Genomic DNA, 14,033 nt, shown 5'->3' on the forward strand with positions numbered 1-14,033 from the left:
CCAGCCCCAGGGGCTGTATAATGTCCATCAAGCCAGAAGAGCAAGACGGTCTCATTTAATGCTTTTTAATCAGGGAAATTCAAAGTGCTACGTGAAGCGTCCATCCTCTCATTGACCAAGTCAGTTGAGCTGCGCTGATTTACACCAGCCAGACTCTCGAGTCTTTGCCTTGGAGTCCTAAACTGAGCAGGAGGAACTTTGCAAATGTTGATGCTGAAACCATTTCTTGAGCAGGAGCAGGAGGGAGCGCCCGGCCCGCTCTGCAGGCTCTCTTGTGTTGGATTCCGTGTGCTCTAGTTATCTTCGTTGTCCTTTGTCATCTCCTCTGGAAGTTACGTTCCCCCTTGGCATTTCACGGAGCACGGTTGTCTCGTGAAGCCGGGCACCTCGCACGCCGACATGTCAGAGCTCAGCTCCAAGGTTATTTCCCATCAAACGCTCCTTCTTCCAGCCATGCAGTTGTTTTCTCCTTGGCTAAATCATCTCAAAATAGAAATAGTCTGCAGCCATCCTCGTTCTTCCTGCTTTATATGCATGAGCAGGAAAGGGAATTTAGGATTGTACTGTAATGCCTTACACAAAAGCCTGCTGGAGAGCATCACTCTGATTAGCTCTTATTCTACAACCAAGAAAACAAGAAAGGAATAAAAATAAGGGAGAGCCCAGCGTGTGGCTTCTGTGCCTTGCTGCTTCAAGGCTCCTCAGAAAATCCGCCTGGTTGCTCGGGGCCCTCATCAATGACAAATACATGTCACATTTGTGCATATCCCAGTAATTGGTTGGGTTTTATCCTCTTCTAATAATGAGGAGAAGAAGGGCAGGAGCAATGTCATGATTTGCTGAGTAGCACGTTAGAAAACTTGGGCAATAAATCACCCCAGTGTCTGACTCTGAGCCCCCCCTTCGCTCGGTCATCGCTGTTGCAGGCAGGGAAACGCCTCCGACGTCGCAAAACGCGACGCAGGGGACAGCGAAGCCCCACCAGCTTCATAACTTACAAACAAGGCATTCCGGTGCGTGGAAGCCCGAGATGGAAAAAACTTGGTTTAGATCTGGGAATTAAATTAGCAAAAGGGATGAAAAAAGAGAAGAAAAATACCTCCCATCCAAGCACGCATCTTTGGCAGAATTCACAGCTGGAAAAAAAAAAAAAATATATGTTGGGATGTGACTTTTGCAGATAGCTCTGGTGCATGACGGACTGGACCGAACTCCTTGTTCTGAACTCCCTGAACTTGGAGGATTTGGTGCAGATCCAGATTTAAAATTTCCAGTGGGGCTTTTCTCATTAAACCCAGAAGGCTGGCGTTTCCCTGCAGAGGCTGGACCAGATATCAGTTTGCCCCTTCTCCCTCTGTGTGTATTCTCCATCCCCCACTCCATCCTTCTGCAGTTTATGTGACTCTTGGCGTAGGGCACGTACAAACCAAGCGGTCTTGGCTCTGCCTAGACATAGGGCACTCCAGTTTCGGGAAAAAATGGGCACGTAATTCAGTGTGAGTTTCTGCATATGGATTTTTTTAATAAACTTAATCCCAAATAAAGCTCATCCGAAGCCGTGGGCACTCAGAAATCATGTTTAAAACCACAGGAGCATAGAAGAGACAGAATGCAAACGACGCATCCCTGCTTCCCACCCCGCCAGGCGAGCGCCAGTCATGAGACTCACACAGCTTAAATCCCACTGTTACACTTTCCCACCAGACAAATCCTACTTTAATAAAGTGCAAGGGAATTAGCAAAAAAAAAACCAAAAACACCCGCCTGTTTGCTTCACACTGCAGTATAGAGAAGTAACCTAATCCAGGCGCCAAAGCTCCCACCGCTCTTGAAACCCCTCAGATGGGAGTTCCCATCAGCAGCTCCCAGTCTCCCTCCTGCCAGCTCCCAATTACCTTCCCCTTCTGGGGCAGGGGAAGGAGAGGAACGTGCAGGAGCCTGCAGGAATGCACCCCTGCATCTCTCCTCCTGGATCATATCCCTACAGTCCTCCTCTTCCCGGATCACATCCCTACATCTCTCCCCCTGGATCACATCCCTGCATCTCCCTGCATCTCTCCTCCTGGATCGTATCCCTACAGTCCTCCTCTTCCCCAGTCGCATCCCTGCATCTCTCCTCCTGTCACAATGCATCCCTGCATCTCCCCCTGGATCCCATCCCTGCATCTCTCCCCCTGGATCCCATCCCTGCATCTCTCCCCCTGGATCCCATCCCTGCATCTCTCCCCCTGGATCACATCCCCACATCCCTCCTCCTGCAATGCCAGGGTGACCCCTGCCCGCATCTCTCCTCCTGCAATGCCAGGGTGACCCCTGCCCGGGGGAGGCACAGACAGCCTGGGTGCTGGCTCAAGGAATTAGACACCAGACTAATTAGCGCTTGGCTTTCCTCGTTAAAAAGGCTCGTTGGGCTGACCTGACCAAACCTATCGGTCCAGCCGCTGCTGCTGGGTCTGACCGGCTCCCCCGGGGAGGAGAGGGATGCGGTGAGGGGAGGATGCCCGGTCCCGCTGCCTGACCTGCCCTTCACCCCGGCTGGCAGGGGCAGCCCAAAACTCTGATGAAAGAGAGAGGAAGTGCGAGTCGGTGCGAAGCCGGCGTTTCATTTACATGAGATAAGTGCCTTCATGTAGCAACTAGAAATCAAGAGCAATTGGTTGGGAGACTGGTGCCTTTTGTTGCACAAGGCGTAATGGGCCTCCTCGGAGGGAGCAGGAACCAGCCTTCCCCTGAGCGAGCGTGGCAGCCTGGAATAGCGATGTGCTACATCCTATTTCTCAGGAGGGAGGAAGGAAGGAAGGACACGTGAAAAGAAAAATAGCAGTAAATGATCCCGCTTCATCATTTTTTTTCCTGTAACCCTGCTGGCCTTACAAACAGGAACTTCATTTTAAACTAAAAATAAAGCATGATGCCTATTTCACAGTTGCAGATGGGTGTTTCCAACCGCGCCGCGCTGGGTCTCAGCCCTTTGCTATAGGCAGCCCTGAGCGAGGCAGGGGAGGAAAGTGCCTGGGTTTGCATTTGCTATATTTACATGTCATCAGTTATCAGGAGAACAGGATGTCCCAGGGGATCTGAAATAGGATACACCACACTCTTCATCCCCTGCTCAGTTCAGCCGCGGGCCAGGTCCGTATGACCCATACCCTTGGCTGCGGTGGGGCCGGGTGTTATCCCTCCCCAGCCCGGCTGGCACGGGGGACGAGCGGCGCTGGCATCCCCAGCCTTCCTCCAGACCCAGCCTGACACGTGTGGCTGAGGCAGAGGAGAGCCGGGGAGGGGATGGAAAGCTCCTATTTCTCTTTCTGGCACACCTTTCTTTTTTTTTTTTTTTTTGCAAGGGCAGAGGAGATTAATTCTGCCTTCAAGAAAACCAGGTCTGTATTTTCTTCTACGCTTTGTTTTTTTCACGATAACTCTCCAGGAGCTATCGTGAAAAAAATCCTCCCCATGGGGAATGTTTGAGTGTGGGGTGATGGAGCACGAGCAACCGTTTCCTGGCAGTGCCCCCCCCCACAGACCCCGGGGGTCCCAAGAGCAGAGTGGGGAGAGGGTGGGTGGGCGGATGGAGGGGGCTGGTACCCGGTTCTCTGCTGGAGAGGTCACACCCGGCTGTGTCCCTCGGAAGCGGGCTGGATGCCCTGCCTGCCTTCCCACCTTGGATTTAAATGCCTTTCTCACAGGTTGGGCGTAGCTGCCAAGTATTGTGCCTTCTGTACATCACTCCACCTTGATTTCAAACCACCTCAGCTTGTGCTTGGGAGTGGTTTCCAAGCATTCAGCTCGCCCATATCTTATCCACGCTGGTTTCCTTTATGAGCTGCACCCACTACAGGTCCAGGGCTTTAAATGCAAACCCAAACAAATATGTGGTAGCGCTTCCCATTCCCACTGGGCTGGCCTGGAGTGGGAGTGGAGTGAGTCAGGAGTACCATAAAGGAAAGTGAAATAGATCCACCCTGAGCAGACGATAGGATCAGGGCAGATTAGTAGCCTTGGATCAGATTCAAGGGTCAGCATAAATCTTTAATCTTCGCAAAGTCCTCGAGACTCCCTCCCCTACGCTCTGTCTCACATGCACACACACCAGGCATGACTAAACAGCTCTCTGCGGGGATGGCAGACACTTCAGAAACTCCCGGCTGGTTTTGGTTTGCAAAATAAAACAATAAAGCTGCTCTCTGTTCTGTAAACGTGAGAACTTCCCTCTGACGGGCAGATCGCGACTGATGCAAGCCCTGCTCTCGAGATGCTGCCCCGGGGACCGGTGTCACCCTGCGGCCACCGCTCCTGACACCAACAGGGGGGTCTTTGCCCATGGGTCCCCCCTCCCAGGTTTGCTCCCAGGCGTAAAACACTCGCCTGCTTAACGCAGTGGGGTGAGAGCCCAGCACAACCCCCCTCCCTCCCCGGGTTGCCTCTTATTAGGTCCAGATGACATGACCTGCCAGGACGTCATTACTTATTATTCCTCTCTGTTTGCTCCCCGCTGACGCCGTGCTCAGGGGACATAATCTGGAGGGTTCCCAGGTTTCACGTGGAGCCACGAGTGCTTGGTTCAGGCTAATCGTGGTGGGGGAAACGCCAGATCAACCCATGGGGACGCACTGGGCTCCCCGGGGAGCGGAGGGGCTGGAGGAGAGGCGTGTGGCAGCTTCGCACCCAACCCGTGCACCCAGGGAAAAGAAAGAAAGAGAGGAAGAAAGAAACAAAAAAAGTGCAAAAAGCCCTGGCCTAGTTTTTGTTTCACTGTGCTGGTCCCGGGCTCGAAGGATGTGGTTTGGTGGTCAGCGCCTAAGACGGCAAATGACAGAAAAAAAAATAAAAAAATTCCTTTGATTTAAGGCAGATCGGGTCTGTGCACGCTCGTCCTGTGGCCATTGGGAAATCACACAAGGGAAAACCTGGCCCACGCTGCCTGTGGCTGGGCACTGAGGGACATGGCACGTGTCCCTTGGTGGCCCTGTCCTGCTCGATGGGGTGGCTGCAGAGCGAGGTCCTCCAGGACAGATCTCAGTCCCCGCGGGGGCTCCAGGACATCCAACTCCTCACGGCAGCAGGCTCCATCCTGAGCTTTCTTGATGGATTTATAACAATTCAAGTCACTCTCGCCACCGCTTCGTGCACAAAGGGCCAGGCAAGCTCTGTATAAGTGAATATTTATATATTCCCATCAACATTTTCAATGGAAATTGCCTAATACGTCTAATTAAATGGGAAGCACGAGCAGCTGGCTGAGGGAGCCGCCGAGGGTGGATGTGCCGGTGCCGTGGCACCTCGCAGCCCTAATCGTTTCAGGAACCCTTTGACTCATCTTCCGACTGGCTCCAGGATCTGCGCGGAGATCTCGCTCTCACCACTCTCCTTAAAAAAAAAAAAAAAAGAAACAAAACCAAACCAACACCTTTGCCTCACTCCTGGGCTCCAAAAAGCTTGTGTTGCAAATACCTCCCGACCTCAAGTGCCCAGGTGTTTGCTGCAGCTGGAAAACCCCTCTGTGGTTAATGTCTCACCAGCGTGTTTGTCACAGGCATGGCAGTGCTTCACCAGTCCCCAGCTGACCACTGGTGTGGCACTGCCACCAGCCAGCCCCGCCGTGCAGCCACTCACCACGGGCACCAAGGTCGAGCATCCCCCACCAGCCCTGGGGACAAGACTCCACCACCAACCATCCCTCACCCTGAGCAAGCTCCTGCCAGGTCCTGGCCAGCCCCACGCCTGCGCCATCCCCTCAGCTGGCAGCTCTTCCAGGGCTGTGGAGAGACAGGGAAAACTTGACATAGAGGAAAAAAGTGCAGGAAAACTCTTCCCAGGCTTCTGCATCCCACCGAGGCGTTGGGACCTCGCAGGTCCTCAGTTCCTGCCTGGGGACCAGGGATGTCACTGAGCGCTGCAGTGCCAGGCTGCTCTGTTACTATGGGGACGAGCACCACGGGGAGGACAGGAATAAATGCAGAGAATTCCCCGGCAGCTTTGCTCTGAGGGCAGCAGTGGGCACCACCAGGGTGCCATGACCTGCCCTCCCTCCTTACCCCCCTGGCTCTGTGACCACCCACCCCTTGCGACACCCAGCTCCTCCATATCTTCTCCCCATCTGAGGCCGACGACTCAGAGCTCGACACGCCGCTGTGGTTACGCCGGGTCAGAAATGCCCCGTGGTGGAGGCGACGTGCCCGCTGCCCTGCCTGCTCCCTGCCTGCTCCCGAGCCACCCCGAGCATCCCTGGGGAGCCATATGCCAGGCCAGGCACCTCCTGCAAGACACACGAGCATGGGGCACGGCACAGTGGGTGACACACGTGCTCCCTGCCCTCCGCTGGCACGGGTTCCTCACCGGCCGTGCCAGCACGGGATGGGGCTCTCAGGAGGGAGTGGATTGAGTCAGGCCTCACACACTCACCCCTTATTCACCGGGCGACATGAGCCACCAGGCAGAGCTCCCCATGACCTTTGGGTGCTCATTTCAACCACGGGAAGGGTGACGGGGCAGCCAGTGGGCAGGGAAAAGGGGCAAACGGCCTTCACAAGATGGTGGGCACTGCTGTCAGAGCCTTCATCCCTGTGTGGTCTCCAGGTTGGACTGAGCATGGCCCCCACCACCCCTAGAGCCTTCCAGCACCCACCGTGGGGTGGCTGGGTCTATTTTGGAGGTTTTATCCTCCACAGCCGAGCGGTGTGACTCATGGGGCACCTTGAGCTGAAGCCACAGCCCACAGGGGCTCCCCAACTCCTGGACCTGCTTTTGCTCATCATCCTCCAGAGCCAGAGGAGATGCTTGGATAGAAACGGGCCCAAGGAGAGAGGGAGCTGGGCTGTGCTGCAGGGAGGGAGCCGCCGCCGCGCGGCTGGGGCCGATGACAGCCTTCCCGAGGGCATCGTCTTAGAAAGCGGCCCTTGGGAGGCGCGGTGATTCAAGGGGAAAGCTCTGCAACACTCATTCTGGGAAGTTTCCATTTGAATTGCTGCAAAGAGCAGTTTTTCCATGATAAACAGATTGCTTCAGTTCCCCAGCAGCGCTGGGTGGCGGGGGGGGGGTCACTGCCACCCCCTTCCTGCACGGGGCCCTGACTCATCCTCCACCCCAAGGCTCGGCTGACGGGGACAGGGACAGGCAGGACCCTGGTGAGATCTGCTTTTGCAGCCACCGTGGTGCCCCCAGGAACCCCCCACGGCACCCGGGGAATTCAGCCCCACAGCAGCCGGTACGGCTTTGAGGTCAAACGCTTGTTTGAAACCAAGAACCAGAGAAAAAACCCTCCCCAACCACTGCCTGCCCGGTGTGCACGGAGCCAGGGCCTCCTCCAAAGCTCTCCTGGGGCTCTCTCAGCCTTTTTCATTTGCAAGCCGGGGCTCCAACGTACTTCGACTGCACAGGCAGGGTTCAGGGGACTCCCCGCCTGCCCTGTCCCCCTGCCACCAGGGATGCTCCGGGGCTGCCCAGGACCCCACATTGAACCTGCAGCCCCAGAGCAGCACCCCAACCTTGACCGACCTTTGGGAACGTGACATTTTGGCACCGCTGTGGCCGCTGCTCGTTTGGGTGTCGCAGCCACGGTGGAGAAATCACCACTCGCCTCCTCCCCATGTCGACACCCAACCCATGCTGGTCCCAAACCTCCTGTCCCAGCCGTCTCCAAGGCAAACATCCCAGCGGGCAGAGATCAGGGAGGGAGAGGAATCCTGCTCCCCTGCGCCTCGCTAATCCTATGGAATAATGCAGGCTGCGAAGGGAAGCCTGGACCCGCTCCAGCGCTCTCCGAAGGCAATGACAGACCTCCCACTGGTTTCAACGGGAGCCAGCTGGGGGTTGTGATCAGCGTGGTCCCAGCAGCAGTAATAGATCACTGGTACCACCAGCAGCAATAGATCTCCAGGCCCTGAGAATACACGAGAGCATGGCTGCCTGTGCCCATAGGTCACGCTTCATCTCCAATCACACCAGTTTCACAACGACATGTGCCAATACTGTGTGATAATCATCAGCCACTGCTTCCACAGGATGAAATATCCCCCACCCCCCGGCAGGCACCGATCAATACCCGGAGCCAAACTCTGCCAGCAGGTTCCCAAAGCAAGAGGAAGGCGTGGGGAAAGGTCCCAAACCTTTAGGTTCCATAAGGTTGTCCACCCTAAGGTGGCCATAACCTTATTAATGATTCGCCGTCAAGAATAGAAATAAGAGTTAAATCTTCCGTAAGCTGCTCAGCTCCCCCCTCGCGTCGTACACATCCTCAGGCAAAAGTGCAAATGCGAACTCCATGCGTAGCCCGTGACAAGGATAAGTAATATTTCAGGCCTAACTGTTTGCATATTCATCAGGAGTTTCAAAGCAGAATATATATCTTTGCCTTTTTTTTTTTCTCTCCTAGGCAAAGTGAAAGGAGGCAGGCAGCGAGGCTACCGGGAGAGCCCCGCACGGGAGAGGACACCCCGGGCTGGAGGAGAGATAAAGCCCTACTGCAGAGACAATGCTAATTATTCCTTTGGGTGTGACAGCCCCAGTGAGGACCAGCCACTGCCACCGCTTTTCTGGCCTGAGCTGTTGTTCAGAAAACAATAAAGAGGCTTCTCACCCTGAGGAATGGAATAAAAAGCAGAGGATGGGAGAGCAGATAAAATGGACCTCTGGGGACAGGATCGCGGCTCCGCGTGGGTGGATCCCGTTGGGTAGAAGGAGATGGGGAGCAACCACCTCAGGACAGACCCTGTCCCACTCCTCTTCTCCCAAGGGCAGCAGGACACACAAGAGGAGAGGGGGGTTCTGCCTTTTTATTGTGGGGCATTCCTTGCTGTTGCTGCTTGCAAACTAATCCCCAACTCCTGTGCTTTCCCCCAGCTGGGTGGTGTTACCCAGCCCTCCCCAGATTTGCAGTGTTTAACGAGGCACACCGGGTGAAGAGCCCTTCCCAGCCCCAGCTCTTCAAGGCCAGGTTGGATGGGGCTTGGAGCAACCTGGTCTGGTGGGAGGTGTCCCTGCCCGGGGGTGGGAATTGGATGGTCTTCAAGGTCCCTTCCAACCTGATCCATTCTCTGATTCTGTGATTCAGAGGAGCTTTACTGCTTGGCCTTTTCCGGAGGTGCTGGGCATAATGGCAATTGCTGGCTCCGTGGAGTGAGGTGCCCGGAGCGAAAACACACCCCGGGAGAAAGCGAAATGTACAAGAAATAAATTATTTCCAAATGCCAGGTAGCAATAAATTATTTCCAGAGTGCCAGCTAGAAAGATCACCCTCTGATCCTTAAAGCCCCAGGGTGGGAGTGGGGTGTCCGGGGAGGGTGGGTACCCCCCTTCCCCACCACCCTCCATCGCACCCACCGTGTCTAACGGTGCCAGGGCTCTGTCCCGGGGCTGGTAACGGACATATTCAATGCAGGGGCCAATTAGCAGCGTGTCCCTGGCCGGCTGCCACCGGCAGCTCTCGGGATATTTCTCGAGTGCCATGAAGTGCCCGGAGAAGGGGGGTGGGAAAGGCCTGGAGGGTGGGTTGGGGGGGAGAGCCCGGGCTGCGGCCGCACGCCACGAGCCGGGGTTAGGAGCCACCAACACCCTGTGGCACACGGCGAGGGGCAGTGGCCGTGTCACACAGCGAGGGCAGTGTCACCACCTCCGCTGGCTGCCCTCACGTCACGCCACCCCAAACCCAGCAAGAAGCAGCTCGCCCTTGCAAAGCCTCTGCCCTGACCCCTCCTCCCACCCCCAGCATCACTCCGAATGTCTAAGGAGGGTTGGGGAAAGAAAATAAAAAAGACTTGCTCAGGACCTGCTGCTTTTCTTTCTTTTTTTTTTCTTTTTTTTTTTTTTCACGACGAAGCAGCTAAAGCAGAAAACAGCAATTATCTGGTTCAGTCTGGTGCTGCTGGCCTGGAACATGCCATGACAACGTGTTTCTTGTTTCAAAGCCTCTTTTTGTACTAGGACACAGTTCAAGGGATCTTGCAATGCCTGCATTTGTAAACACGCGGCACTTGCAGCTACACGCTTTGCAGATGAAAGCCGGGGGCAGAGCAGGAGGGCACTTCTTCTCCCCGTGTCACAGCCGGGGCCGGGGAGGGGGGGGACACCCCGTTCCCCCTCCCTGGGCTGGGTGATGGGGGGCGGACGTGACAATTCTGGGACCCAGGAGCACCCCCCGAAGGGGCTGGGTGACTGCTCGGAGGGGGTCCTCAAAAGTCACGGCACGTTCAGAAAAATGGAGTCCTGGAAAAGAAAAAAAAAAAAAAAAAAAAAATCACAGCAAAAAATGTGCGTCACTGCAGATTATTTTAGGCCCCGGTCCATGCATAATGCAAATAAGCAGCTCCCGGGGTACATGCCTGTAAAAACCATCCAGTCCCAGAGCGCGGGGCTGGAGGAGCTTTCCAAACAGGTGGTGAAAGGCTAAAATTATGTGTCTCCGTGTCCTCAGCGGGGTGAGGAACGGCCCGGGCTTTCGGGAGGGCTCTTGCCCTACCTCTGCGGGGCTGGTGCAAAACGGGACCCAGACATTCAAAAATTCAAGAACGTTTCTTTCCTTTTGAGGCAATCCCTTGCTCCGGCCGCCCGACCCGCGCTCGGCATCCCTGCACCCCCCTCCCACCCGCCCTGTGCCCCCTCCGCCTCGCTTTGCCCCCCATGCTGGCTTGGGTTATTTCAATTTTTTTTTAATTATTTTTTTTTTTACTTTTTTTCGGGGCGGGGGGGGGAATAAATAAATAAATAAATAAAATCATTGTGTGCTCCTCGCCTGACTTCAAGGAGTCGCTCGGGAAGCCCTATTTATGGGTTGAAATGCTGCTGAAAGAGTTATTGCCGTGTTATTCAGCTGCTGTGCCAAGGCTGCGCTGGGGCTCGGGTTTCTGCTGAAAGGGTGCCAGGCACGTCTTTTTCCAGGAACCAGCCGCCGTATTTAGCCTCCGGCTGCACATGAAAGACTGCAGTCGGAAACGTGACATTGTGTCAACATTTGAGGCAGGTCAGAGCTGGGTGAGACCATGAAAACAAGTCCCCGGGAACTCGGGCACGGGCTGCCACCGCCTGGCCCCGCGCCGGCCACCGGCCCCCGGCGGCACCCACCGGGGTGGGAGGGCGGTGGGGCACCCGGGCACCATCCCCAGCCCCTAATTACCCTTCACTTCCTGGGCAAACATCATCTTTTCCACTATTTTTTTTTACAAATTTATTTTTTCTGCATTTTTTTTTACAATTTTTTCTCTTCCCCTGCAATTCTTTTTCCCCTCCTCCCTGACCGAGGATCAAACCCCACCTGGGCTCCTTCCTGCACAACCCTGCTCTGGCAGGGGGTTGGACTAGAAGATCTCCAGGGGTTCCTTCCGACCCCATCTCATGCTGTGATTCTGTGATCTGGAGCTTCTGGGCGTCCTCCCCCCACACCACAAGGTGGGTCAGAAGGACGGGGTCCAACGTGGACAGGAGCCAGGAAGGCAGCCCTCAACCAGGCTCTAAACGTGCCCCAAACGCCATCCCCCCAAAAATGGGGTGATTTCCAGGCATCTTCAACAAGATCAATATTCAGCCCTAATTAACACAAACGCAACATACACGTCAGGAGCCCCCAAATAAGTTAATCCCAGCAGCCCTGTATTTTTGCCAAGCGTTATCAAATGGACATTACTTGAAGCTAAGACCAACCATGGTCTCACAGCAGCCCCTGGGGAACCAGCTTCTCCTCCGGTGGGTCCCAGAGAGGCTGCAGCCCGGGACCAAGGTGGGCATTTCAACCTCCCACTGCGTTTTGGGCTTCATCTGCCTGATGAAAATCTGAAATATCCCCCAGAAGTGCCCCCTGCCCCATCCCCACGTGGGCAGCACCACTGGGAAACTGAGTCCTCCCGCCCACCCAGAGCCCCCCAGAGCCAAAAAAAAAAAAAAGCCCATTTTTAACTCCAGATAATGGGCCAAGCCTGCAGAGAAGATGCATCCTCCACGGCAAGGGGCTGCCTCCTCCTCCTCCCCGCTCAGCCGGGGGCGGGTGAGCCAAGAAAGCCAGAGCAGAAAGTGAAATAAGGAGAAAGAAAAGCCAGCCAGGGCTCTCCTGGCACCTCCCTCGGGTCGGGCAGGAGGAAAATCCCCCAAAGCACCAAAGGTGCAGCACTCCGAGCTGCCGGGGTCCCCCCCCCACGCCCCCCACCAGACAGGATCACCCCGCTCAAATATTTACAGGCACAGGAGGCACACCCGTATCTTCCACAGGAAAAGAATTATTTTATTAAGTATTTTTAAACAACTACTTAACATTTATTCGAGATAAAAATATGTACAATATCCCACCTTGAAGAAGGCTCCAAAATATAAACACTGTACCTCTCCCTAGAGAAAAACAGAAAAATTCTTCTCTCGGAAACAAGAATACATTCATATTTCTCACTTCTTTATGCTCAAGTAGTTATACAAATAATAGACATCTGAAACGTTTTACCTTTTAATATATTTATATAATATATATATATATTTATAACAGGATTTTACAAATAAAGGCAACAACTGTATACCAAAAAAAAAAAAACCAAAACAAAACCAAAAACCAACAACAAAATAAAGGTTAGAACACAATCTGCAATCAAGCATAGTGCATCTCAACAGCTGGTGCAATGGGAGGGCGAAAGGAAAATACAGGGGTTCTGGACACGAGTTCTCCAAACCAGTAAGGAAACAAACACAAAAACAAAAAAAAAAACCAAAACCAAATCCAACCAGCACTGCCTTTCGCAGTGAAGTTTTGGGGTTTTTTTTTCTTTTTTTTTTTTTTTTTAATTAAAAATAAAAAAGAGCCAAATCATTGGACATGATGTTCCTCTGCAGAGAGGAACCCTCGCAGGTGAATGGGGCCCTTGAGGTCAAGGCAGTGACGTGGGCCAGGGCTTCCCAAGGAGACTCGGGAACTCGGATGCTCAGACCCCACTGGGATTCGACTCCTTGGACAATCCCAGCTTTTCCATTTCCCAAAGGCACTGACGGGGGCACATTCAGCGGGCACCGGCTGAATCGCTCCCTCGGGGCTGGCCCCGCGTCGGGGACGTGGCCGGGGGGTCCCCCCGCTGCCACCGCTCCCCAAAACCCCGGGATTCCCCAGGGAACAGAGCTGGCAGAACCACCCGGCGGCAGCGAGGTTCGGGGTCAGGGGCAGCAAAGTCACCCCCGGGGAGATTGTCCTCCCCCCGCCCGGCCCAAACTAGCAGCTCAACTTACAGGAAGGGGCGCGTGTTAATTAATTTATTAGCTGTACGCCATGTAAAGCTTCCAAGCAGCATCTACGTTTTATTTCTTAAAAAATATATATATATATATATATATATATCAGCAAAGGTGTGGAGAGAAACCCGTCTTACGTCTACCTGACTGTGCACGACCAGCTCTGCTCCTCCTCCTCCGCTCTGGGTGGCACAGCCACCGCCGGCCCATCGGGCACCCCATGGGTTCAGCTCAAACCACCGGCCCCGGGGGCCGTTGCCTTAAAAGCCCTTATGAAAAGTACCGTATTTCGTTATCGCCGCAGACCCTAAAGCCCAGCCCGCCCCAGGGAATATCTTATTATTATTATTTTTTTTTCACAGCTTTGCAATATAAGTCGCAGCCGCCCGAGCCAGCGGTTGTTGTGTAGATGCGGAGAGGGAAGGAGGTTGAAGGGGTAAAGCAGAAAACCCTTTTTTTTTTTTCTTTTTCCTTTTTTTTTGCGGAGAGGGAAGGAGGTTGAAGGGGTAAAGCAGAAAACCCTTTTTTTTTTTCCTTTTTCCTTTTTTTTAAAAAAAAAAAAAACAACTTTTGGAAGTAGTTCTGAATCGCTAACCCGGGCGCATCCTTCATCCTTCTCCAAACTACCTGACAAGGCAGAGAAAAGGGGATTTCGCTTCCTACGCGCAGTGAACCTTATCCCCACACCTCAGTCCAGCCAATATATAAAAGTGAAACAAACAGTCTCAAACTTAAAAAAAAAAAAAAAAAAACAAAAAAAAAAAAAAAAAAAAAAAAAAAAAAAAAAAAAAAAAAAAAAAAAAAAAAAAAAAAAAAAAAAAAAAAAAAAAAAAAACAAACAG

The 14,033-nt window shown here is 53.7% G+C and overlaps 1 long non-coding RNA gene across 1 annotated transcript; it reads right to left on the reverse strand.

The window, feature by feature from the left end:
• Positions 1-13,595: 13,595 nt before the first annotated feature.
• On the reverse strand, positions 13,596-13,933 carry LOC106890715. The gene is made up of 2 exons (XR_001412559.1): positions 13,712-13,933; positions 13,596-13,642 (listed from the first exon to the last, which is right to left on the reverse strand). It is a non-coding gene; the product is annotated as an uncharacterized LOC106890715 (long non-coding RNA).
• Between the last annotated feature and the right edge of the window lie 100 nt (positions 13,934-14,033).

Source organism: Calidris pugnax, unplaced genomic scaffold (assembly GCF_001431845.1).
Source record: "Calidris pugnax isolate Ruff unplaced genomic scaffold, ASM143184v1 scaffold81, whole genome shotgun sequence".
Taxonomy (NCBI): Eukaryota; Metazoa; Chordata; class Aves; order Charadriiformes; family Scolopacidae; genus Calidris; species Calidris pugnax.